The following is a 9,496-nucleotide window of genomic DNA, read 5'->3' as shown; positions in this document are numbered from 1 at the left end:
GACCTGTAATTATTTATACCAATCGACATTGGAGTTCGAGCTATTACATACTAATACTAGCTGGTCCAGACCTTCTTCACTTTGAGCTGACAACATTAAATTTTTCATGCCCTTTAAGAGGTAAATTCAGTTCATAAAAGACGAACATAATAAGTTATTTTTTGAATTCTAATTATGAAAGTAGCAATAAATAAATTATTCGTTCATATTTGATTTGATTGAGAAATTCATCATGCAAGCTTAATCATAACTATATAAATATATTAATCAACATATATGGTCTTAATTAATGTGGAGGTTAATTTTATACTCCAGAGCTTGAAAGTCATTAGTGTTAATGTCATAAAGCCTTAAGAGATGAACCAATATCTATGCCTATAGGTGATTTAGACTTAATAAGTTGAGAGACATATTTTCTAATAAAAGTACGATTAATGACCACTTAACACTATTAGAGAGTCGATTAATGACCACTTAACACTATTGGGGAGTCTAAACTTTTGCCAATTGGACTTTAATTTTGTGGATGCCAAAGTATGTACAACTTTCATTCTTAGGTTTATTCATCTTCCTTCTTTATGGCCTTGCGTTATAGGTTTGTTCACTTTTCTCATCTTTCCAATGTCATCTACCTTTTCATTTATTCACTTGCCCCCATAGGCTTATCCTCTTTTTATTTCTCTTTCCCTCTCATATCTTTTATTTATCTCCTCTTCTTTGCATTTGTTGTACTTATTATCGTAAGATGTGCAAGCACTTGATTTCTAAATATAAAGGTACATTAGTTGTTATAATTATTTTGTAAAAAACCAAGAAAAGTGTGAAGGATAATCAATCACAAAATCATTCTCAAGATAACATGTTATATATCTTAGTTCAATTTATTATCATTATTTTTTTACATTTATTATAGTGTAAACTTTGCTTTTGATGGATTTGTATAAGATTTCTTTTGCTTATAGTAATCATAAATATATATTTTAAATTATTAACAAGTTAATAATAACTATAGTCATGACCATTCAGGTGCAAGTCACACACACTAGTAGTTGATAATAGATATATATTGTGATTTAACTTATATTATAAGTTTATAAGATATTATAATAGAATTAGATTTTGTGAAACTAAATTAATATACTATTTTGTTTGTATATTGTTTTTATGGATGGTGAATGAACTTTTTTCTTTTGTTTTTGAAAGTACATATTTGAGTATATGAAAAGTGTAAAATTGAATATATAATATTATATTGTAATTTGGAAATAAAACAAAAAGTATAAAAATCATATTTATTTTGTTGCACTTTAATAGTAGTGTCCCTAAAATATATTAACCACATAATTACATGTAACATTTTAAATGTAGAATTTTTTTAAAAACACCATTGAAATATACGAACTATGAGTTGGCATATGGCATCACTTTTAATATAGGCCCTAAAAGTCAGAGTAGCTATAAGTTAGTACTAGTTTCTTATATAGAACGGTGTAAATAGTAATGGTTGAGGAAATTACTTAAATTATTTATTTAATGTAGACTAAGTTCTACTACCTCTTCATTAAAAAAATTATTGCTACCTTAATATTTTGAAGTGCTATTTTTACTTGGTTGAAATGTAAATTTCTAATTTGATCAACAATATAAATTATCGTTGGGTCAAACATTGTTGGTTATTAGAACATTTATATAATCTTATTACATATTTATCTTTTTATTGCAGTGTCCAAAAGTTGTGATTTAATAATTTGGCAAACAAATATATGTAATATGTGATATTATTTGGCATAAATTGTGGGATTCAATCAACCCGAGAGGACCATAAAATGGAGAGTGGATCTTTATTAAAAATGATATTTAAGTACTATATATATGTATATGTATTACAACTTTTCTCCTCTAGACGACATGTAAAAGAATAGAGAGAGAGAAAAATGAAAGTGTATAACCCTATTTGATGACTCACTTGTTTTTTATGTTTCTTGTTAGATCTTGTTAATCTCCTTTAATAAGTATGTCTCAGATCTTACTTGAGCAAGTTTGATTGTTCGAGATTACACACTTTCAAAAATCTTATTCATAAACACAGATATGTTGATATTAACTCTTGTGATTAGAATTGGTATATAATATGTTGAGTTTTCTTTCTTTTTTTGTAAATATTGCATATATTCTTCGTAAAGGCCCAGAACTTAAGAAAATGAAAATATTGAATTAAGTAACTATAAGCGTAAGAAATTTAAAGTTTACATTCCTTACTCAATAAATCATGGTACCCAATAGAGTTTCAAAAATGCTTTTTTAAGGGAGTTTTTAGCAACGAAAGAAATAAATAAAAGAAAAAGCAACTAAAGGTCCTATGAAGTTAACCTCCGCTAGGCAACTCTGATTGGATGTAGGAGGTAGTTTTTATTCACAACCTTCTAGTGGATCAAGATCTGAATGTTGGTCTTCTTAATCTAAAATAATTAAATAAGAGGGATGAACTACACTAGTTCAGTAAGAATATCAGACTTAACACCGATACAAAAAATTAAAAGTTGGTAAAAATCTTCAAATAACAAATGGAACCATTATTCCTTTTTAAATAAATTCGTTTAACTTAAAAACCGTCATTTCATACTTACCACTATGAGTTTTCAAAATTGACCTATGAAGACAATAATCTGAATAGCCTTTTTATTTCACATTTAAAAGAATAGAAATAATAAACTTACTTTTTTAGCTGCTTACCAGTACCTCTGGGGGTTTATAGAGATATCTTCCTGCGCGTGAACCCAATATCCAATTTATCAATTAATTGATCGTCCCCATACCCCATCTAGTAATGGACGCCAAATATACCACCATCTCGATACCCCGTCCGGTATGAGGGTGATCTATACCTCCTAACTCTTTACGGTATGAGATTTTTCAGTCCCGTAAGTAACCTCTACGGTAGGAGGATTTTTTTATACACCGGGTCCGTACACCCATGCCCAGGGTACCCGATGAGTCCTTTAGCATACATATTCATATCATTCATCAGCCATCAATCACACACAACTAATTCATTCCATATTTACATAAAAATAGAGTGATAATTACATGAGTAGTATAAATTAATAGGTTAACAACTAAGGGAGATATGATCAAGGTATTTATTACAAACCAATCAACAGATGAGAACAACATGGGTAGATAAACTAAATAAACGAGAAAGCGATTAAAATTAATAAATTAAAGCATACGATGTAACAGTAAGCATTCTATGCAGTATAGGAGAAAATAAACAACAAGTTAAGACACATATACACTGACTGGTTCTAGCTCTACTGGTGACCTATAATTAATTTAGGAGTTTCTATTTTTTTTTTACAAAACACATAATTTATTGATTATTAGACTTTAATTTACCATAACGAGAGAAAATAGTGCGAGATTTTTACATCGGATCGGTGTTTGAATTATCGTTCTTTTCACTAGGCCTCCTGGTGGTTCTCGAGTTTCTTGAATTTTTCCTGCAAAAATCAAAATAAGTGTTTTTAAACTTTTCTAGCACGACGGCACTAGCTCCATCGCCCACAGCGGTGGTTCTTATCGGTCTGGCCGTTTTTGGTCAGTTTTGACCGATTTTGTATGGAACCTTACGAAAAACAAGGTTAGGGAGCCTTTGTCGGTCAAAAAAGGGAAAAACCAAGACCCTACCAGTGGAGGGGTCTCCCGGTACGGCGGTTATGCCATTCCTCTTTTGTGGTTGGGGTTTTTCTTCGACTAAGCTGCACCAGAAAGAAACAAGGAATACAATGGTAAAAAAATCAAGAGAAACAGAAAACGGGAAGGGGTTCATATGAGGGAGGTTTTGGGTTGCAGCCGTGGCGGCTCGGTCGAGTTCCGCTCATATTTTTCAGCTCACCCGTCAGCCTTTCGGCTTCGATATAGGTGTAGGAAGGTTCAAAATTCAATTTTGAGCAGAAGGGAGAAATATTTTATGTTTTCGGCATCGGTAATGGCTCTAGTACGACGACGACAGTGGTCAGTCTCCTTTTCCGGTATCTGGTTCACTTTCTGGCTACTCCTCTTCTTCTTCTCCGATCACTTTTTTGGCGGGTAGGGTTAGAGTTCCCTGTAAAGAGGAATTTAAATACTTATCTTCATTAAATATAAGTTGTCCGTTTGAGGCAATTTGATATATCTTCAGCCGTTGGATCTCTCTTATTTGGAAAATTAATCTGGATCGCACGATCTGATCAAATCCAGCCGTTTGATCGCGTCTGAAGAGGAAATACATCTAGGTCATTCGTGCACGCGGGATGCAAACTGGGTCGTTGGATTCGCTGGCACGCGGACCGCTTACGTAGCCTCCAGTGTGGATGCGTGTCCACGTGTCTACCACACGGCATACGGTGACTGACCGTGCAGCTATCGTGGTGGTCCACGTGGCAATACTTTAAAAAATTCTATTTTTACTCAGTTTTTTAGATTTCTTTTCAAATAGATCCTCCCTTATTTTTACTTTGTCTTTGATTTTCAAATGAATCCAAAATCCAATTTTCATCAAAAATTCATAAAAATTAAAATTAAATTATTTTAAAATTATTTTTGTCACAAATATTAAATTATTCCAGACCAAATTTCTGGGTTCGGGTGTTACATTCCTCAATTCTAATGTAAAAAAATGTAATGTCTCAAAAAAAAGAAATTATAAATTTTAGGATTATTTATATATAGAAAAATTTGAAGACTAATCTTTCATATTACCATTTTTTTAATCTTAATTCAAGTCTTCGTATTCTGCTAATATTATTATATATTCCTTGTAGAATGATTATATCTTGCATGTTGTGATTAAGAACATGATATGCATCGGGAATATGATAAGTTGACAACGTCAACTATGCCCCATGGTATGTAAATGAATCATTGTATTTAGCTTTTATGAAAATAAATTATTTTATTTAGCTTAAAAATAATTGATTATGTAAATAACCTTCTTTCTTTAATTTTTTTCTTAAATCTTTGAAAAATTACTCTTATTTTTATTTTTTAACTAGTTTGAGAAGTTAACATGATATAGAGGTGAGTAAGATTAAAAAATGGACCATACCAAACCGAAGGGGACAATTAAGTGAATAAAATAAAATATTAAAAATAAATATTTAAATTAGATTTAAAAATAGTCAATAAATATATTTACGAAAAATATTTATTTAAATATTTATAAATGTTATAATAAAATCAAGCTGAAATAAACTAGATCCAATAACACATGTTCAATATATTATAACGGTCCAGGAAGTAAAATAGCCTAATAAGAAAGAGAAAATATTGAAAAATAAACAAATAAAAAAATACATCTTTGAACTTCGAAAAATGATAAAAGTAGGAATCGAATTAAAGTTAGCATGTCTATATATAATAAGATCGAGAGAGGTACCCACCAACATAATAGTACCCGCTCTTAGTGAGAGAAACATTGAAGTTATTCCTTCCACTTCGATTTGATTCAATTCGATCATCGCAAATCTTCTCTCATATTCTCTTGATTACGATTATGATCACTCCATGATCTTGTTCTTTGGTTCTTGTTTTTGTTTTTCTCTTTAGTTTCTTGTTTTCGATTGTGAAGAGTTGTTGTTATTAAACAAACAGTAGCAAAATGAGTTGATGTTTTGATTCATCGATTGAGTTTCTAAGATTTGACTTTGGAATATCAAGAAGGGGAAAAAAACTTAAAGAAAGTTGTGAAGCCATTATTTCTATTATTTTTTCGGGGTTTGGAGATCTGTGTTCTTTGGTTCTTATTTTTATTTATTTTTTTGTTTCTTATTTTTTATTATGAAGAGTTGTGGTTGTTAAATAAATAGTGGCAGAGCGAATTGATGTTTTGATTTACCGATTGAGTTTTAATATATGATATTTTAGAGTTTAACTTTGGAATATCAAGAAAGAGAAACAAACTTAAAGAAAGTTATTGAGTCATGCTGGTTATAATCAGCTTTTTGATAGGTGATCAGCTTTACCTCAATTTTTGTCTTAAATATTCACAAATTTTCTTTGTAAAATGAGATCTATAGTTTAGAGCTCAAGGTTCTATGCTAACAGATTGGTTGGCAATGCAGGAATGATGGATGTTGGGCTATCACTTATTGATTTCTTATATTATGCAGGCAAATGCCAAAAATGATAGTTTTTCTTGCTTCATTAGGATATTGAGTGACTCTATGGATAATTTTTGTCAACAACTGAATAATAGTTCAGGAGAATTCTTTCCACTCTTTGACGTATATAAGAGTTATTAAAGGTAAATGATGAGAAATTAAGACGGCATCTTCAATTCACATTAATGATAAACTAACTAAAACAGAACTTAGAATCTTTCTACCTGCTTATAGATTGTTTCTGTTGCAAACTGACAATAGTATATTGTTGTCGACTATATTTTAAAGTGACGAAGGAACTTATACTAGTTTCGTGATGAGCAGGTGATGATAAAGTATTATGCATTCAAGTGTATCATATTTGCTTCTCACCTAATAATTCAATTTGCAACGCATTATAGGAATTTAAGATTCTCTTTTAAGTAATCCTTTTGGTATTTAGGTATCTTTTTGCTATATGTAAATAATTTGCATACATGTTGAGATTTCTTTATTGTATGTTAATATAATCCATATTTTTTGTTCGAAAATTAATTAAGTAAAAAAAATGTAGTTAATAAAATGAACTATATATATATATGATATTTTAATATGATTTTGGAAATTGATGAAAAAAATACAATTTTTCTTATACAATACTTAAAAAAAGAAAAGTATTAAAGTATATCAATATTCAACATAGTCAAAGTAAAATCTACATAACAGTATACAACACTTCTAATTCTTTATATAGCCATGTTCCATAGTCTGCAACGATATCCATCACCATCAACTATCAAAATTAAAAATAAATTGCCACTAAAAAGTCACATATAAAGCCAAAACCCCCAGTCAATAACAACATAAATCTTCCACCAATAAAAGGAGCCGAGGCTGAGGGGTTGGGTGCTTCAAAACCTGCTTAATTGGATGATACCCAAATCCGAGGTGTAACACACAAGAAAATTTTTGCTTTTAATTTCATTATTTTTTTTTGTTTATGTTAATTTAATTTAATTTATTCAAATAAAAATAATAATAATAATAAAACGGGGTAAAAATTATTTAGGGATTTAACTGAAAATAATTTTGAAAAAAAGGAGTGAAAAATTGGGTTATTGGGGTATTTTTGAAAAAAAAATTAAAAACCGATGGTCAAAAAATAATTTTAAAAAATTGCACCACATCAGCTGCCTGGTCAGCAGCCCCGACCAATCAGGAAGCGCCGCGTGGCAGAGACGCTGATGCGGGAGACCACGCAGAAGGGAGCCACGTGGGTGATCCGCGTACTCGCGATCGAACGACTGAGATCTGTTTCCGCGCGCACAGACAGCCTAGATCAAAAACGCGCACGGAAAGCCCAGATTGCATCGCGCATGGACAGTCCAGATTGAATCACGCACAGACGGTACAGATTGAATTGTGATTAACGGTCCATATTCATTTCCTATTTAATCGCGATCAGACGGTCCAGATTAAATGCGATGGACGGCTCAGATCAAAAGCGGATGGTTATAAATAATCTCATCCGCACCCAAACACAAACACTAGCCGCCAGAGCCCCTCGCCGGAGAAGACAACCTAGCCCCCGGGGAATCGGCTGCCAAACTAGGTAAAAATTCTACCCTTTGCTTAGAATTCGATTTTAAACCCACTTATGGCCAAATCGCACCCGAGAGCCCCACCGCCGGTAAGTTTCAGTTTTTTGTATTTTTTCGGCCCACTGAGGGCCCTAAGGGTGTTTTCTCACAGGAATTGATGCAAGTTTGGCTGAATTCGGCCGAAAACAGCCAACCCGAGGTGAATCGCCGCCGCCGTCGTCGAAGCACGGCGGAGCCGCTGTGTCGGAATTCCAAAATTGGCCGAATAGGCCCTGGGTCTGATTTTTGGGTTATTTGGGACATGTGTAGGTACCGTAAGCGTGTTTCAGTTCCCGAAAAAAAAATCGAGGGAACCCAAGGACCGCCCATAGGCGCAGTAAAAATCTAGGGTTCGGTGTCAAATCTGATAAGGACCCCTCATCCTATTTCATATCATGGAATTGAAGTCTGAATAAATGATAATACTGTATTTTATACAAATTAAATAGATATGCATAATTAATTATGGTTGCTAATGGATCCCGAACCGGACATATTTCTCTGTCAATTTCTGTTTGATTTATCTTACGGTTTAAATGCATTATGGTATCTGGTTTATTTATTCTATGGTTTTGAATGCGTGAGTCACTGCTTATTTCACTAATGTTTGATTTTGGGAATCTAAGATATGCTTGCTTTGTTGGATGCACGTTACTTGTTTAAGTATTCATGTTTGAATTGGTGACAAAGACTAAGGAAAAATAGGAAAATGGTGTGATTTGATAAATGGATAAAATGACCGGGTTCATAGGGAACCCTACCGTGAACGTTGTCTCATATCGGATGGGGTATTGAGACTTTAATGTTTTGGCACCCATACCGGACGGGGTATGGGGACGACCCTGGAATTAAATTTGTTAAGAGGAATGGTTTACGTGTAGCGGGGACCCCTATGGATCCCCATAGATATTAGTAGGCTGATAAGAAGGGGCAATTGTTGTTTGATAATTTAAATATAAAAGTATGACATGTGCTATGTTACATATTATATATGAATTTATGATATTTATAATATTATTGTTTCCATGAGTTGTTTTTTATAAATCTCACTGCGGTAAGTGGACAGTAAATGGTTTGATTATTGATAAATGAATTTGTTTAAATTTACTGCTCCATTTGTTGTTTTAATTTTCTACCAACCTTTACTTCTGTGACGGTGAATAGTGTGATGTCCTTAGTGGGCTAGTGTAGTTCATTCCTTATTTAACTATTTTAGATCAGGAGGACCTGATTTTCGAGCCCGATCTACAAGAAGACAGCGAATAGATGCTAGATGTCTTATAGTTTTCTTTATACTTCTTTCATTTCTAGTATTTCCTTTAGATGACTTATTCTTTGATATTGTTTAGTACTTTTAAGTTATTGTGTAAGAAATATTAACCTAAATCTTTTATTTCGCTTCCGCACTCAGACTTTTATATGCATTTTCTTTTGGATTTCTGGAGTCGTTACATGAGGGCTCTCATTTGGCATCACCTCCATGTGTAGCTTCAGCACTTTCGTGAAGTTGTTTGGCTTGCTATTTAGAAGTACTAGATCCATTCCTTTACTAGTGCGATCACTTCTAGTCCGTCTGTATACATCTTGACAGGGTTGCTTAGATCACACAACTCATATTCCTCATTGCTTTTTACCTTAACAATTCTCCCCTTTGCTGCTGAATCTTACCCACCCACATGAGTCTCGTGAATAAAGTTTTGCTTCCTCGCATTAATATTTTTTTAAAAAAATTATATA

This window comes from Carica papaya, chromosome 4 (assembly GCF_054855325.1).
Source record: "Carica papaya isolate Zhongbai chromosome 4, ASM5485532v1, whole genome shotgun sequence".
Lineage (NCBI taxonomy): Eukaryota > Viridiplantae > Streptophyta > Magnoliopsida > Brassicales > Caricaceae > Carica > Carica papaya.
The sequence above is the reverse complement of the archived record's forward strand: the minus strand, read 5'-3'. Positions refer to the sequence as shown.